General features: G+C 41.1%; 1 protein-coding gene across 1 annotated transcript in view; it reads right to left on the bottom strand.

Annotated features, from left to right (window-relative positions):
• ptprfa (protein tyrosine phosphatase receptor type Fa) overlaps positions 1-4238 on the bottom strand; it is a 176288-nt gene extending 172050 nt beyond the window's left edge. Inside the window, exon 1 of the mRNA XM_084548704.1 lies at positions 3349-4238. The gene's annotated coding sequence lies outside the window, so the exon portion shown is untranslated. The remainder of the gene's footprint in view (positions 1-3348) is intronic.
• Between the last annotated feature and the right edge of the window lie 14308 nt (positions 4239-18546).

The raw sequence follows: 18546 nt of genomic DNA, 5'->3' as shown, positions 1-18546 counted from the left end.
AAACAAATTTAGTTTGTTTTTGTGGACATTGTTGTAGCACACCAGCAGAACAGAGGGGGGTTATATTCCACACAGACCCAAGTTACGGATGACACCCTAAATAACCGATGCAGGAAAGAGAAAGGTAATAAATCCCATCTGTTTTGAACTTTGCTTCAGAAGCTTGTGGTAAAGGCAAGAGACTTTGAATTCGTACATCAAACAGGGCAGGAATACAGTCAAATGCTCTCTTCATAAGGCAACCAAATTACTAGTGTTAATGGCAACTTCATATTGATCTCCGTCCAGCTTTGATTTGAAGGTTTCACGCAGACTTTAAACATGAGAATATATGTATGTGTTTGCATATGAATGTGTTCAGTAGTAGTTATGTCAATAAAAAGACATTTCCCAGAGTTCTGTCGGGTACTCATTAGAAAAACAAGAGCGCACGGAGCCTCAATGTCAGTCAATTAATAAATGCAACCTCACACAACAACCTAGATAACAAGCTCAAAAGTGGAGCGCACATCTACACAAAAGCAGGATTAGCTCCATTAGCACTGGAATCTCAGAGGCAATTAACCTGCCGTGAGCAAAGCCCTTTCTCAGATTCCAGCATGACGCGCCGGAACAGCCGAGCAGGAGGACGAGGAGAGAGGCCAAGTGATGGTAGACGAGAAGGTATGCAATATTGAAAAGCTCCCAAAGCTGGGGTCAGAAGTGAAATGTGATTACATATAGAAAGCAGTGATGAGATGATGACTTATCCCAACTGCTAACGCACAAGAACTCTACTACCATAACAGGGGAACAAAGTTTTCCTTTGTCCAGACTGTTGTTTTTTTTTTTCCATGCTGCACAATTCATTTCCCAGGCTTTCTCTTTGCCTCTTTAAAACACCAACTTTAAGTGCACATCCAAAATAGACAATGCTTATACAGGTTTTCAATCACACTTAAACTTCCAAAAACATGCATTAAAGTAAAGGTCTTTCCTCCATCCACAGCAATATCAGCTGAACAAGATACACAGTATTTATGACTATGGCCACAACAAAGAAATATGTTTTTTTTTTCTCATTGAAAAGAAATATTTAAAAAGAAAAGACCCTGTGAAATTCAGAAGAGGAACATTTGATGTAAAAGGTTTTGGGAGACCTTAAACTGTCTCTCTCTTGCAGTCACCTCTGTTGCTTCAAACTGTTCAATTATGGAATACGCTGTCCATAACACACTGACAATCTTAAACTGGACAACAACTGTGTCTCAACATTTTCCAAATGCCTGGTGCGGCAACTTGGTCTTGTCAACAGTGAAAATGTGGACCACTGTCTATTTACACACAAACTTAGGTGATATATATATCATCTCAGTTTGCACCACCCAGAGGAATAAAAATGTGCTCATATTTTCAGGTTTTCTGCTGAGCTCAGTCCTCTTGGATAGCAGTTTACAAAGCATAGAAAGTCAAAAATATTGATTAGATTAGATTAAATGGATCCCCATATCCCATAAGTGTATTTAAGGTTCAGTGATTAGAATTCTACCTTCATATTTTTGGTTAATAATAAAACTATGGTAATAATAATTTACAACAAAAGCAGGTCAGTTCACCTGGGTTTAAGTCTTTAACATAAAGCTTTGTATAATTAGTGTTGTTTCTCTGCGGTCATTGCACAGCGTCAAACCAAAATACTGCCTTCTATTAATTATTGACCGTGACCAAAATTTTGGAGAAGGTCAGTCAATTCATTACAAAATGACACATGACAATGAGTAACATGTGGAAGAGCCAGTCTTGAGTAAATGGTGCCTTCTTAAACTAACGACAAAAACTGCAGAGGATGACTGATGATAATAGGTCGAAGGACATACTGTTACTCTCTTGGTGGCAGAATAATCCAACACAAGAACTTTTATAAAAAAAACAACAACTAACTTAACTAACTTTTAAAATGTGATGCTCTGTTGTAGGTTTAACTATTCAGCACTAAAGTAGTTAAAACTAGCTTGACCGAGACCAGCTGCAACAATGAAATGTATGAGATGATTAACAGAGCTGGTCGGCTTACGTGTTCTGTTAGCTGTAGAGAGATGAATAACTTAAAAAAAAAACACCAGTGGCTGGGTAATGGACGGCAGAGATTTGATTTCATTGCCTTAGATTTTATTTTATTTTTTTTCAAAACTGTTTTTAAAGTTGCTTTAAATGTACAAAATTAGCAGGACTGTAACATTATGAAGTATTCCCCAATGTCCCCAGATGTTAACATCTCACTACTTTAACACCACTTAGCATGTCCTTTTGGAAAAAAATCCTGGAATAAACAGAAATATGAAAAATCTGTGTTATGTGTGATTAGGACGACTTGTATGGGAGACAGAACTGGCTGGTCTGGCCGGACAAAGGCAGCCAGGCTTTTAGCAAACGGAGTGCAGTGGAATTGAACCTTAAGACGGCTAATAGATCTATCTATGATAAGTCTGTCAACAGAAAATTAATCACAATGATGCTTATCAAGCAGAGGATGTCAAATGTGAGAAATCTACGGCTTTATCCGTTTTATGTCACTGTAAACTGGACTAAGCATGTCTGAGCATTTTTCATTCGTCTGACATTTGCTGAATGAACAATTGATTAGTCAATCAAGACTGCAACGATAATAAGCCCCCTGAAAGACACACCAGTCTGATCTGAGTGCTTGTGCAAGTTATTTTACCACTCGGATATTAGTTATATGAATCTGTTTACCCACAGTCCCTCATTATTGTGTCATCTGGGTTTTTGCTCAGAGGATTCATGCAATATGCATATCAAGTGAGGATTTGTTCGTTTTCCCCGAAGCACTTTAACTTTGTTTAGGAATTTACTTAGTAAAAACTAAAATGAATATTCAATGTTCTCCTGCAATTCTTAATAATGAAGATCAGTCTTATTTGTGGTAGGTGAAACACACAGGAGGACAAAAGCATCCAACAGGACAGTGAGTAGACCTCCTCGTGTTTCTGAACTAAATCACTGTGCAATCTAGGTTTCACTCCTGCAGGCAAAGTGAAAATCTCCAGTGTAGTCTCTTTTGTTTGTTCATGCTACGTCTCCCTTGTTTGACTTTGTATGAGCCTGCGCGTGTGTGCGTGCATGTGAGTGTGCGTGTGTGCCGCAACCCAGATCCTCACCTGAAGCAAACTCATCGAGACATTTGTTGTTAACTGTTATCCACAAATCCCACAGTTCCATCAGTGGGAGGGTAATATTCAAGAAAGTCATGAACAGATACCTGAGTGCAACTTTCCAAGATATAAGGAAGTCTCTAAAAGCATATGCACAGGTGGCTAAGTTTAGGAAAAAGACTTCACAAGCTCTTACCTGTGTCAAGCGCCATGTAGAAAACAATAGTATCCTGGGGAGAATTAGTAAAAGCAGCCTTTAGCGTTATGTCTCAGAAGTGACTCCTTCAAAATCCAATGAAAAATTGAGATCTGAGCCTGTGATGGTGTGCAGTCACCGAGGTCAGCAACAGGTACAGGTGTCAGCGCTCTGCAGCGGCATGATTGATCCGGACGCAAATTAACACCATGAGGGGGGTGGTAGCGCGGGTCAGAGCGGCTGATCTCTCCTGGGAGTGAGAGGTAGTGAACAGCCTGCAGCTCTGTGAGCAGGACCAGCCACCCAGCAGCCAGTGTCTGTGTGTATGATGTCACAGGTGTTGGGTTTCGGGGGAGGTCTCTGGAGGCTAAGAGGCAGGCTCTGTTTCGGTGTGAAGCTATGCTGTGGGTTTTACCCAGCGCAGGTAAGACAGGCTACTCACTCATGCTTTACTTGCGGACAACCGTGGAGAGTTCAGGGGGATTTGTCTGCAAACAGGCTGTGCCTATATTGGGTGAATCAAGGTTTTTAGACTCATTAGCGCAAATAGCTTTTTGCAAGGTCAATCACAGAACGCGCAGCAGGCCGAAAAATAAAGATTTACTTGAGGATCTAAATGAAATGTAGCTATTTAAATAATTTATTCAACAAAATAATCAACGGATGTGAAGAGGCTAGCATTGCCCACTTTAGCAGAAATGACTCCTTGTAGGTAATCCTCATAATTGTCCACCAGACTATGACAACAGCTTACTGACATTTTTTATCACAGTTTCATGCAAAATACCACCACTCTCTACTGCTGAAGCTCTGCAGATCTTCGTTTGCTGTCTGTTCTTTCCTTTTTATGTCATTTACAGGAATAAACCTTCAAATGTTTGCCTGTAAATGTAGTGTATACAGAAATACAATGGCATCAGCCCAAGAACCACTGGGTCTCTAGGATGCATTCAGTGAAACTTTTGTTTAAAAAAAAGTGACTTTTATCACAGCAAGCCATGGTTCTAGCCTAGCAAGGCAGTGCCATTAAATCCCTCTACAATAAAGAGCATTTCTCTTTACCGTCTGCTGTGGCTACTCTGACAGGGGTATCCATTTAACTTAAAATCGCAGAGCACCCTTTTCCAAAGCCTGCCAGCTCATGTTTCTCACAAAGACTTATGATTTCAGTAAAATGAACTCCTACAATTTCACAGGGTCATAAGACACATCAAACAAGATGTAGTTCCCCTTGAAAATGAGCGGCCACCTGGCAGAGGGAACTAGCTGTGATTCCTTTCCCTTCATTCAGTTACAGAAAGCCTTGGGGTGTGTGATTAGCGATGTGAGCTGTCTGCTAATGAATATCGAAATCCAGTAGTACAGGGAGTGAACTGATCCCTAAACTTAAGAAAATGGACAGAAAGAGTCTTGAGGAAACATTAAAATCTTTTCAGGTACTGAGCAGATGGCCACAATGTGAGACTCCTTGGGAAAGAGCTGTAACACCGCCTTTAGTATGGGCTTCTTAAATGATATGTCTGACTGAATATCAGAAACACACAGGCAGTCTGCACAGGCATTATGCAGTGTGGACACACAAAAGGCAATCAGTATGTTTCTGTTACCTTATGAGATTAGGACTGTAACAGACTCTAGAGCTTTATACCTTTGCAGTATGATGACCAGAGTGCCATTATCCTCCACAGAATGCATTAACATTCTCTTTCTATAATTACATATACACTTTCCATTCATCGCCAGACAATTAACTGTCTGTCTAAAGGTTGTCCAGTGGCTCTGGCAGCCACATACAAGGCTCTGTAAGTTGCTGTCCAGTCCCAGGAGAATTGAGAATATGCCTGACCAAACCCAGAAACCAGATCCACCAGAATGTGGAGAGGAAAATATTATCTTGACACAAAGTCTTAACACCACATGCAAATACTGTAATCACATTATGTCACTTAGTTCATTTCAGAGATTTTTCCAAGCAGTCAGTGACAGTTTTATATGGGTATGTGCACTCTGGACTGAGGAAAACTAAAGGCGTAACAGAAGGCAAACTGTAAACATGTGGTGAAATAAAATAAAAAGAAACCTGGTTGAGAGTGAACCACATAACATGATCTATCACGCTATATTCCATACTGCTACAGAATAGCCACATCCTCTACACCCTGTTCACCCATGATTGTGTTGCCTCCCACAAGGATAACACCATCCTGAAGTTTGCAGACGACACTGCCTATGATTCCTTTTACATTTTCAAACTGTCATGTAACATCATCAGTTTGTATCATAAGATTCCACATGTACGCTTCAGTCAGATATGTGTATCTGTGACAGATGTATGTTTATCTTGCTGTTCTCTTCTCTCTTTCTTCTGTCTGTACCCGGCTGGCCTTAGACAGATGGGTCCCTCCATACGAGCTGGGTTCTGCTCAAGGTTTCTTCCTGTTAAAAGGGAGTTTTTCCTTGCCACCGTCACCTTCAGGCTTGCTCTGGGGGTTTCAGGCCGGGTTTTGTAAAGCGTCTTGAGACGATTTGTATTGTTATTGACGCTATGTAAATAAAATTGAAATTGAATTGAAGCAGCCTACAGGAGGGAGGTGGCCAGTCTGGTCGCATGGTGTGAGGACAACAACCTAACCCTCAACACGGACAAGATCAAGGAGATGGTAGTGGACATGAGGAAGGAGAGGAGCCCTGATCAGCCACTGTTTATCTGTGAGCCTGAAGTGGAAAGGGTGGGCAGCTTTAAGTACCTAGGGGTCCACATCACTGAAGACCTCAGCTGGACACTGAACACCACACAGCTGGTCAATAAGGTTCAGCAGCGACTGTACTTCCTGAGGAGGCTGAGGAAGTTTGGCATTTCCCCTTAGATCCTCAGCAACCTCTACAGCTGCATCATTCAGAGCATCTTGACCAGCTGCATCACCATGTGGTACTGCAGCACTACGGCCATGGGCCGCAAACGCCTACAGAGAGTGGTGAAGACTGTTGACAAGATGACCAGGACTCCACTGCCCTCTCTGCAGAGCAACTACCAGCGTAGAGTCCACAGGAGAGCTGCCTCCATCAACAAGGACCCCACCCACCCCCAGCACGGACAGTTCACACTCCTACTCAGGCTGGAGGTACAGGAGAAATGCAGGACCTCAAGACTGAAGTCCTTTTTCCCCACTGCCATCAGACTCCTTAACAGCAGACAGGAGTCTATAATCATGGACTACTCAAGCCATACAATGCACTGTTCACTTTTTCAGTTTCTGTTTACATTTCAGTTCATTGTTTACATTCTCATTTGCACATTGTTATTTGCACTAGTTATTTTATATGTATCATGTAGATGACAGTAAACACTTTGAATCTTTGAAGAAAGACTGTTTCTGCAGCATACACTGCAGTGTGTACACTGCAGAATACATCTTAAACACACATGTTCTCCTTCTACTCTGTTAAACTAAATCACACACAAGTTAGTTTCCAATCTTGCTGTTCTGGGGGCCCTCATACAGACACTGCAGTGGATGACACCAAATACTCTAATGTGGTGTAGACTCACTGAATTTTACAGGAACCAGAGTGGAGAGCATTCTCAAAGCTCCTCCTCTGCAGGATAAATACACTTAAGGATCACTCTTTGAAGTCTGTCTGCCTCCTTTTTCTGTCCATTTTCACAGTTAACTGAATTTGGTTTGACCAAACTATTAGGGGTTTTGAGAATGTATTAACTGAATTAACTTGATCGGTTCAGGTAATGGCTCATGTCCTCCAGACATGTCTGAAAACCTGTAAAATAGGTTGTATGTCAACACCAATAGATGCAAGGTAATGGAAAATGCAGAACTGAAGAACATGCAAATACATTTTAAATTCAAGGGCGTAACTACTGTATGTAGTTTAATAACAAGATAAAACGTCTCCTGCATCACCAAAAGATCAATGTCTGAGGAGGGGTCTCCTGCATAAAAGTCAAATGTGTTACAAATCCATACACCGATTTGGTCTTCACAGTTTTACTTCTGGCCTTTCTACACAGACGATACCTTTCTTTCATTACATATCATCAATGAATGTGAACAGTCAACCTGCAGTCACACAGCTTCATTAAGATGTTTCAGTAAAAACCAAGTCAAAAACACAACATGCTGCTATTCTAGCAATGTCAGGTCAAACAACTCCTTAAACAGTTGAAACACTACCCAGATATTTTTCAAGTTCAGCAAAAAGCCTATCCAAAATCACCTTAGGGTGTTTTAAAAATTTGCTCTTAACCAGGAGCATTTCACCACCAATTTGATTTGGTTTGGACCAGTGTGAACACAACAATCACACTCCGTCCTGGAACAAATCAATCACGGTGATGCTGGTCTCATCGCTCATCACCGCTGAATATTTGGACTAGTCTGATAGTTCGTTGGTGGTCACAGACTTGAGAAGCTTATCGCACTACTAATCGTTAGCATTGCTGCGCTGTCTTTCAGTGCGTTCACAAGTTGTTGACAGATTAAATTTCAACAAGCATTATGCAACCTTTACCAGGGGTTTCAAACCCAGCATGAAGGTCCTGGATTTTAACCTCCTGGCCGGCTGGGGTCTTTCTATGTACAGTTTCCCTTTGTCTGCTGTGTTTCTTCTCACAGACATGCATGTTAGGTTCACGTGAGTGTGAACGTGCACAGGTTAATACAGATGTATTTCCAAATACAATCAGCACAAGTCACTGAAGTTAAATCATACTCAATGTGTTCTTATTAATGACAGAATATAGTAAAAACATCTTTCCTAATTACATTCGTTATATCTAAACTTTACATGAATAGTATCATTTGGTAAAAGTTCAAATTTGAAATAGGTTTTTCATTTGTAGGTATTGTGTTCAAATATGTCATCAATTCAGTAATTAAGAAAAGAAAAAAGTCAATACATTAATAGAAAAATAATCAATAGATTAATCGACTGAAGAAAAAAAAATCATTTCTTGCAGCCCATATATACGTAAACATTTTCTACAGACACAGATGCTGGACAAAACTGAACATGTTGGTCATATACATAACACTGGTAGACGAACCAGTGAACAGCAATAAATGGCCACACAGATTCCTTCCTTGTGGCACAATTATAACCAACCACAAAACATTTTTGCAAGTTTGCTAACTGTACGCGCAGTGTTAAAGGCGTGTCAGAATCTTGTCTTAAATTCTTTGTCTGGTTTTACCTGTTTTATCAATTACTCCCTAAATTATATCGAAATATGGATCTGAAAGCACCCTTAGGGGCCGTCCACACGGAAACGCAAAAACGCAGAAACGCAGAAACACAGAAGTTTTGCATCGTTTTGGCCGATCGTCCACACATATCCTGTAAACGCACAGCCCTAAAACGCACTTTTCTGAAAACGGGTCCCAGGGTGGAGAAATTCGCAAACGCAGCTCTTGCGTTTCTGTGTAGACGGACACAAACGGAGAAAACGATGACGTCATCGCCACACCCCCGAGCAGCCTTCCACCTCCCGCAAGATGTCTCATAACAACATCAACAACAATGGCGGACTACATGCTAGTTTTCCTGCTGGAGAAGATATTGAGCCTATTAGGGTTACTAGGGCAAAATATCATGCTCCTGTGCCACCACGCTGAGCAAAAAAGGCGATTTGTAAACAGCGCTCAAGATTTGTGCGCATGCTCCGCCTCTTCCTCTCCGTTTTTGGTGAATTTATGAAACTGAAACAGCGCAACCTATAGGCCTGGAATATGAAGTAGCGCTTTCGGTCGAGCTGAAACGGATCTGTGTGGACAAGGATATTTCTTGAAACGATGCCCTCGAAAACGGAGAGGGAAAAGATCGTTTTCGTACGTGTGGACGTGGCCTTAGTCTAACTGGTTCATTTTGGTTATGTTGACATATCCTTCAGCGAGTTGATCATTTTCCTACTGTGCCTCACAGAGAAGCAAATTGTTATTCAACTGCATTTTTCTCCTTGTATGTGCATCTAGTTGATGTTTAAGACATTGACAAGTCAGCACATGTGAGGGACGACGATCTACGGGGAGGAAGCAGTAGCCCGGTGATGTGCTCCGCCACTAATGCTCACAATCAAAGCCCATAACCTGCCACATGACTGACACAGCAGGCTCCCGTATTACTTCTTCTTATGCAGTCAAAAGCACTTCACCTAATATCCACAGGAAGCCAAATGTGTTCATCAGTGGCAATCAGTAGCCCCATCTACTGAACACGCTTGATGGTCTGTGCTGATGATGTTTTCTAGTGCTTCATAACACCCACATAATCCATGGATGTGCCATGCCCGGGGGGCCATAATAATGAGGTGATAACAACCCACATGTTTGAGAGAGAGCTGATGCTGCAGGTAAGTAAAGTCACACTGAGCTCCACATCTCCACTTTCGGCCTCAACGTGAGAGGAGCTTCAAAATGAGAACTAATGACAGGAGCAGCTGCAGCAGTAAAACATATTCTGAAGGATGTTTATGTACTGGTGCTGATTGCTGATTCTTAACACTGTGAACAGCTGATCATTGGTTTCATAGCTGTAACCAGTGTGAAAACAAGCCAAATAAACAAAATAGAAACCACATTCACACACATCTAAGCTACTTTTATGGAACTGCTTCCTCTGTCACTGTGCTGCAAGTAAATGCTTCATGGTCTCGTATATAGAGCGGTTTTCTACCCATTGGTACTCAAAGCGCTTTATAGTCACAGTGAGACGTATACCCATTCAGTCACACAAACACACACCTCTGGGGTCAGTGTCTTGCTCAAGGACACTCAAGGCTCAAGGCATGTGGCACGTATCAGAGATCGAACCGCTGTGAACAACCTGCAGCCCAGTGTCGGTACATGGAGTCAGTCAGTGACCAGTGGATTGAACCAAAAGCAGCAACACACTAAACAGTATTTGGCTCCGAATTTGTCTAGTTAACTTAGCTCTTGTTTTATGTTTGTGGTAGTAGCTGATAAGTTGTAATATTACTGCCAGGGATTGTATGAAATTATCCAAGCATTTACTTATTCTGCGTCACAGCAGATGACCGTGATGAAGGCCACGAGACAAAATGCGTCAGTCTACTAAAAGTAGTTCCATACACTACAAATGCTGCTCGAGATTTTTCTACAATTTCTTTTTTCCTCCTCTGTGCACCTTTGTAGCAGGTGAAGTTGTGCCAGAAATCAAATCTTTTCTACTGCATCTCAGCATAAACCCGGCGGCATTCACGATAAATATGTCAGACTTGAGGTGATCAGACTTAGTGCTCAATTCGTCTACAGTTCACTCAACTGTTCCGCTTTGTGTCGACCACTATTGTCTTTGTCTCTTTACATATGTGTATCCTTTGCGCAGCCTGGGGCCCACTTAAGTAATAAAAGCATGACCCGAGTTCCCCTCCCAGTTTTCTTCACCAATTAAGCGGTCAACATAAGAACAGAAGAACAATGAAGAAGCCTCGAAGTGTCTGCAGGTGCAACAGCTGCTGGACCGACTACTTCCTTCTGTTGGACAGCCATCTCCGGCTTGCCTCGACACTATTCATGTATACCTGGGGCTCACTCTGCTACTCATCTAATTCTGAGCCTACTGGACTGTGGAGGTGCTACAGCGACAAAGAGAGACCTTTGCAGCGCTTCATGTCAATAGAGGAGACGGCAACAGTGGGGAACGCTGCATGGACCCAGAGCTGGATCTCCTTAACTTTAAGCTCCCTAACATCCCGGAGGAGGGTGGCCTGATTCTTACATCCTGATCTCCCTACTCTCTGTTGGGACCAATGAAGCTTGACAACGACTGACCAAGAGCTCAGCATTTACGGCTTTTGCTTATACTGATTGGTAAGACACAAAGGCAGGATAAATAAATTGTTAGTATTTTGACATCTATGTGTTGAGCAGAGCTGTCCTTTGTTAGAGCGAGACACCTAAACAAACTAAACAATGGAAAGTTCACAGAGCTAGAAAAGACCCGTAAAGCTAAACATTACTCATAGTGTGGAATTTAGCAGGAGGCAGAAATGGGAGATGATGTCTTTGATCTCCATTCAAAGGGGTGCATTCATCATCTTTGTGGAGTTGTTGTAGTACTTTACTTTCCACTTGTACTTTGGCTCTTCTATAACCAATCATTCACATGACCACGCTGCAAGAAAAGGACATGCCTGCATCAGATTCAGGCAACATTTGCACTGCAATTTATATTGACTTTGGTATTAACTCTGGGCTTCTAACAAACTCTAGTGTGCAAGTGTCACAGCTTGCTATATCTATATTTATGTATACTCTGTGGTTGAATTTAATTAGCAGATACATTTTATCTCCTTTAAGAGTTCCTCATATTATAAGATAAGGTGGAGAGCACCAGTGTGTAACTAAACATAATCGGATACTATTACAAAAAGAGACTCTAAAAAGTATAAGAAGTGTAAGGACGGCTTGTAGTTGGACCCAGACCTAAAATCTTTCCTTGCTAAACCAAGGTTGATACTGGCATAACAACAGAGAGGACCCAGACAGGGTCATTGCCCTGGTGTTAGTCATGTCACCTGCTCTCTGTCATCAGAGATGTGTCTAACAAGGCAACTGGCTGCAAGCAGACAGGTATGAAGAGAGAGCAGCATGGCCGGGAGGACGACCCCTGTCAAATTAATGTCTTCTGCTGCGAGCCGCTCAATAAACTCTCCCAACAGCACCTGATGAAGAATGTGTTCCTGCTTCAGTCATTGATCTCAAGTCAAAACACATCTTACCGTTCTAATGCTGCTGACACTGCTCAGGCCTCCCTGTGATATTCAATAATAATCACAAATAGATTTTAATATATATAGCTTTTTTATGTTGGCTTCAGTTAGTTTGCTGGATGTTTATTGACTGGTATTATTTATCATTTTTGTTTTGTTGTCATTTTAATCATGCAGTATTATTATGTGTAATGGTTTGCTAACGTTTTCATTATTTGTAGGTCCGTGTGTGTGTGTGTGTGTGTGTGTATAGGTCCTCACTTGTGCTTGTATGGGTCTGTGTTAACTTACCAGCCAGTGCCTTGGTGAGTTGTGTGTGTTCTTGTACAGCTATCTTTTTGAGGACCACTGAGGACAATTGTCCAAAGTGAGGACATTTTGGCCGGTCCTCACTTTTTTACAAGGCTTTGAGGGTTAAGACTCGGTTTTAGGATAAAGGTTACAATAAGGTTATGGTTAGGATTAGGGTAAGGGTTAGGCATTTAGTTGAGATGGTTGGGGTTAGGGTGAGGGGCTAGGAAGTGCATTATGTCATTGAATGTCCCAACAAAGCCATACAAACATACCATCCCATCATGTTATGCCCCAGCATTAATAGGCACAAATCATTATAAATATTAAAAGCCAAAAAAACAGAGCTAGTTTCAGCAGGTCATGCTCACAGGTTCATACATGTGTTACTGGACTATTGTCATTCTTTACTATCAGTCTACTGTTGACCCAGAATGCTGCAGTGAAAGGACTGACAGGAATTAGCAAAATTGTAGTGATGTAGTTATCAGTTAGAAGAATCACATTCTCTGCAATCAGACTCTCTTCACTGGTTCCCGGTAAAATCCTGAATAGAATATAAAATCCTTCTCTGTACATCCAAGGCCCTTAAAGGCCAAGCTCCATCTTATGTTAAGTGACATCATTAGGGGAATAAATAATCTACCTAATTTAATGCCATCATACCCTACTGTCTTAAAGGAAATGCCAAATAAATAGCAACTAGTAGAATGTGGAGATCCTAATATCAAACTCAAATGAAAACATGCAGACTTTTTACTTTTTAACGGTTGACACCTCAAACATAAGGTTGAAAGCATATGGCTATTGGGGATTAGTTTGCTAACCGCCCCTTTACTTACATATACACCTACACTAAGTTGCTGTCTTAGCAAAGTCATAGCAACATATACGAAGCATCTTATTTGAGAGTTTGAGACTGCATTTATCTTTAATCACATTTATACAGATACTTTAGTTCACCTGTACATTTCCTCAGTGTCATCCATTGAGCCATCTCTGACAGCCAGCACTTTGCAAATGCTTCTGTGTGTGACTCCAGGTGTCAAGTGTTATAATAGCGGAACACATTTATATTCATGAACACAGCTTTGCTGATACAGAGGTCCTCTGGGGGCACGGTAGAGAAGGTGCTCCTTGTGTGATGCACCGCTCCTACACCAGACCACCAGCAGCTCTGCTAACCTGCCAATGCAAAGGTTTTTTGCCCACATGCCATTAACTAGCACACTTCAGCCAGCAATACTGTCCTTCAAGAGCTCCTCAGTTCCAGAGCAACGGCAAATTGTGTATATTTTAGCCATGGTATTCTAGCAGAATAAAAAGCAGTGAGGAACTTTTCAAACCATGTGATTTATATTTAACTAGCTCGCAAACGCAAATACATTTTCACAATAGCACACAGTATGTGCCACTAGATTAGGTATTCTGCTATGATAATAATAAGGAAATTGTTAATTTCTCTACACTATCTGGATGGTGTAGAGAATGTAATATTGAACAAAAATGTACAATATTCACTCACAAGGTTTGTACACCAACTTAATTTGTACAATATCCCCCTGGAGCCTCTACAGCTCTATCCTGGTTATTTTTTAGATGTTAGAGTTCAGTTTAGAGGAAGCTGTTTGTCTGATTTAACACCACAAAAAAGTCCATAATGACTTGAAATCAATGACTGGGAGCACGATCCGCTACATAGCCAGGCAAACTGCTTGGAGTCAGGGTTGATCTTTTCATTCATTACATCATTACATCCATGGTCGCCAGTCCATCGCAGGGCTAACACAGAGAGATAGCCAACACACACCTATGGCCAATTTAGAACCAATGAACCTAACCAGCATGTCTTTAGACAGTGGGAGGAACCCAGAGTATCCTGAGAGAACCCAAGCAGACACAGGGAGAACATGTTAACTCCACACAGAAAGGCCCCAGTCGGCCGATTACTTACAAGAGGAGATCACACATATAGGAATCAATGAACAAATTAGACATGTGGGTGACAAATCAGAGTTTCAAAAACCTACTTCAGTATATACAAAGTTATTAAACTATTAAAGCCAAGTTGAAATTCCTCAGGACCGAAATTCAAACATTTTTTCAACCCTTTCAGCTTTTCCATTCAAGCCAGTAAAGGCACAATCCACTGTGATGTGTTGACATTAATGCAAAAAATGAGTATTTTGATCATCTTTGTGATGACATTGAATTATATTTGAACGTTTCAGTTTGTAGTTGGAAACGAAGCTGGTGAGCTGTGAGGCTTATTGATTGTACCGTAATAAACGGCAGTGAGCAGCCAACAGGAAATTCTGCTTTCTAATGCTTTTTGTGTGCATTAGCTGTCATACAGGGTGTAAACGGGCTTGGGTGCTGTAAAGTTGAACTTGCCTGCAGTAAATAAACAGAATAAGAGAATATGGAGTGAATTAAATATAAAAACAGATTCACAGTGATGATAAAGCCTGACAAGGCTGAAAAAGGGTTAGGCTTAGGGTTAAATATTAATAACTATTAATAATCATTAATGCAAATAAAGGATGGCACTGAAAGAATGGCAGCGATAAACGATAAATAAAGCACATGATATGGAAACTCATTTATATTTATATGCTTTTTAAACTCACTGGTTGTGTAGGGTTGTTGGCTTCCCTGACTGAACACAGGAAGTCAGGCATTGTGTTATGACCGACTTCCTGAAGAAGAAGCACACAGTAACATTTCACAGTCAGAGATGATCTCCACTAACAGAAGGACTGTTTATTCACCTACAAGTTTCGGCCTCACATCACCATGGGCGGTCCCCAGTTTGAATTGCTAATGTAATTTTTTTTCCTAGAGAACAGAAATACTGTCTAACCCATGTGTAATTCAAATACGGCGATGACTGACAAGGCACATTATTAAATAGAGAAACATATGTTCTGCGAGTTCCAAAGTGCTGAATGGCGCCGACATGAGCTAACCACTGGCAAACCACCAGAGACTAACAACCGCTTTGTATAAAACAATGTTATGACTTCGTAGAGCCCAAATCGTAGCATTAAGGACACCAGATATGCATGCCTAACTTCCATAGAGACTTGATCTCAGTACCTGAAGACAGAATTAAGGTCACAAGCACACTTGCCAGGTGTAAATGAATCAACTTTGTGATCAGATGCCGTTATCCAGATACATTCACAATGTAGATCAGGTCTTTGCAAGAAGTGATGATGAAAACACAGCGATTTCTCATTTTTGTGAGCTAAAGTGGGGTAGTCATTTCGTATTTATTTTTTTCTGAATTTTTGAAAGCTTGCTGAACACTTGCAGGTAAGAAACCTCTAATCCTTCAGGGATTGAAAGGGCAGACCACCACCACAGCTGCACACAAACCAGGCTGAGATGTGTCTTTCCGCTCCACTGCTGCACTTTTAAAGCTGCATCAACAGATTTGTCATCTTCATATTCACACAGCTTCACTTTCAGCTGACCAAATACTCCCAGGATTTTGAAGGCAGGATTTGAGTTACGCCAAAAAGCGGTGGCTTCTGTCCTTTATCAGTGTACCACTTATTTTGACACAGAAAAAATTAACAAAACAGAACAGATCATTTAAAACCACAATCCAATGACAAGTAAAATATGATAAAAGGGCCACAATGTGATGGTTCTGGTTTTGTTTCACCTGTGTTTGCGTTTTGAGTTTCGTTCATGTTTCTTGTCTTCCTGTTTTATTTTGTTATGTTTTTGATTTCCTGTTGTATTACTCCCTGTGTTTCCCTCCTTTTTGATTAGGTAATTGGTTTCCTCCTTGTCTTTTGATTCGTGTCACCTGTGTCTCGTCACCCCTCTGTTCCTCATGTGTTTTTACTACTCTGTGTTCCCAGAGTTTTGTCTCCAGTTTCGTGTTACGTTTTTGTCTTTTTGAGAGTTTAGATCTTTTGTTTATCTTAGGAGTTCCTGCTGTTTCAGCAGCACTTTTTGTTGCCATTTTGTTTAATTAAACTCAGTTTTTGCCCACTTCTGCCTCCTCACTCTTTGTCCTGCACTTGGGTCCTACCTCCCTGGATAAATCCCTAACACATAAAACTTTACAATAATGTCCCTCGGATGAAAGATGCATTTCGTCAGTCTTTCGGCAGACATCTGCAGATGTCGGAATAAAACACACCGTCATCGTCTGAGAGTTTCAGGACAGCCTCATTAAAGCCAAAAACTAAAAGGACAGTGAAGACATTATGAGACATGCTCAGGAGGACCAAAAGCAAGGCTCAAGAGTGGCTACAGGACCAAAGGGCACAAAGAGGACAATGACTGGCTCATTATTTACAACTCTTTATCTCCGTTTTAATGGGAAAACCAGAACCAAATTGCAACAAATTAGTCTTGCCAGACGTTCACGCTGCCGAACATTAAATCATTACAAGGCCTGAGCTTGTCTGTTTCTGTCTTTCATTCACTGCATCCCTCGGTGGACCTCAGTCACACGTCCAGCTGTTCTGGATAGTCCCCCAACATCAGTTTTCATAGGAATGCATGAAGTACAAAATATGGTGGAAGGTAGATCAATTTGATACGATGTGATATGTAGATGTTATGTTATATAGCTTTAAAAATACATTCCATTAATGCAATATTATATGCCCGGAAGCAATTCCGACTGTTGAAGTTTGAGACACATTACAAAGATGTTAAATATGTGAAAGTGTTTATTTTACCAGAATGGAGATGATAGATAATGTCAGACACAAAAACAGAATTGTGTATTAACTTCTTTTGTCTACCATCATTCATCTTAAAACCTCTCAGATTGTAGTAGTGGCCGTATGGCTGGGTCCTACTGGAGTGGAATACTGAACAGTAGGTTAAGTATAGTAACAGGTCCACCTCAAACAACAGCAATAGCAGCTAGCTGCTTAAGTATGGGTGCATAGTAGTGATCATCAGTATGTACCATTGAACAATTTCTAAGATACCATGGCAAGTATTATAAAAGAAACTACACTTAGCATATGATACTGTCTTCTTCTAGATGGAGGACATTAACTTTGTATACTGTGGTGCAGCTGCATAATTCTATGCAATAATATACAGCGATCAGCCACAACATTGTGACCACCGAGAGGAGAAGTAAATAATAATAACCGTCTTGTGACAATACAATGTTCTGCTTAGACATGTGCCACTCTCCCAGACCAGACCAGGCACCCCCACCCCATAGCAATGACACTCCTTGATGGCAGCAGCCATCCCCAGCAGGATGCAGTCTGATACAGGCACACACAAAAAAAAGTTTAGGAACAACTCAAAAAACATGAAGAACAGCACAAGGTGTTGACCTGGCCTCCAAATTCACTAGATCCCAAACTGATCAAGTATCTGTGGGGTGATCCACAGAGGCCCCTCCCCTAAACCCATAGGACCCAAAGGCCCCCACTAACAACATTCTGTTGCCAGACACCACAGGACACCCTCTGAAGGCCCATGTCCATTCTCTGATGAGACATAACTGTTTTGGAGGCACAAGGGAGACCTAACCTAACCTGTCCAATAAAAAACAACAAGATATACAGACTGGCAACACAGTAGCACACACATTGATGTAATTGGTAAACGTGGTTAAATAAAGAAACATAGATATAAAAAAGTAAACTGGTAGGTTATAGCAGCATTGTAAAACAGTAAAATCACTATGCCACAGAATAAAATAATAATAATAATAGTGAACAACAGTGCAAATGTGTCCATAATAGTGCAAATGTATCTTCAAAGTGCAGGTGGACTAGTGAGTAGGTATGGGGGCAATTGCACTACAGTTTATAACTACGGTACATCACAGCAAAGAGAGTTTTCTTTGGTAGGAATTAACTGAGATCTGCCATAAATGTTATGAAATGAATTGGATCTTGAGCTGCACAACCTGCGAACTCCGAAGGTTGCTTGAAACAAAAATGTGAAATGCTTTAGTTTTCTCAGACAGCCACGCAGGCACGGCATTAAACTTCGTCATCTACAAAAGAGTGTGAGAGGTGGTCATTAAAATAGGGTGAATACCGGTATAACTGAACGTTGCTGTTATCCCCAGGACTGATTCAATCCACACACCACAGACCCGCTGTCTGTGGTGTGTGGATTGCAATTCTCCTCTAAAGAGAATCATAAAAAAGTTTCCA

The sequence above is a fragment of the Chelon labrosus genome (assembly GCF_963514085.1).
Source record: "Chelon labrosus genome assembly, chromosome: 7".
NCBI classification, from domain to species: domain Eukaryota; kingdom Metazoa; phylum Chordata; class Actinopteri; order Mugiliformes; family Mugilidae; genus Chelon; species Chelon labrosus.
This window is presented reverse-complemented; position numbering and strand designations above follow the sequence as displayed.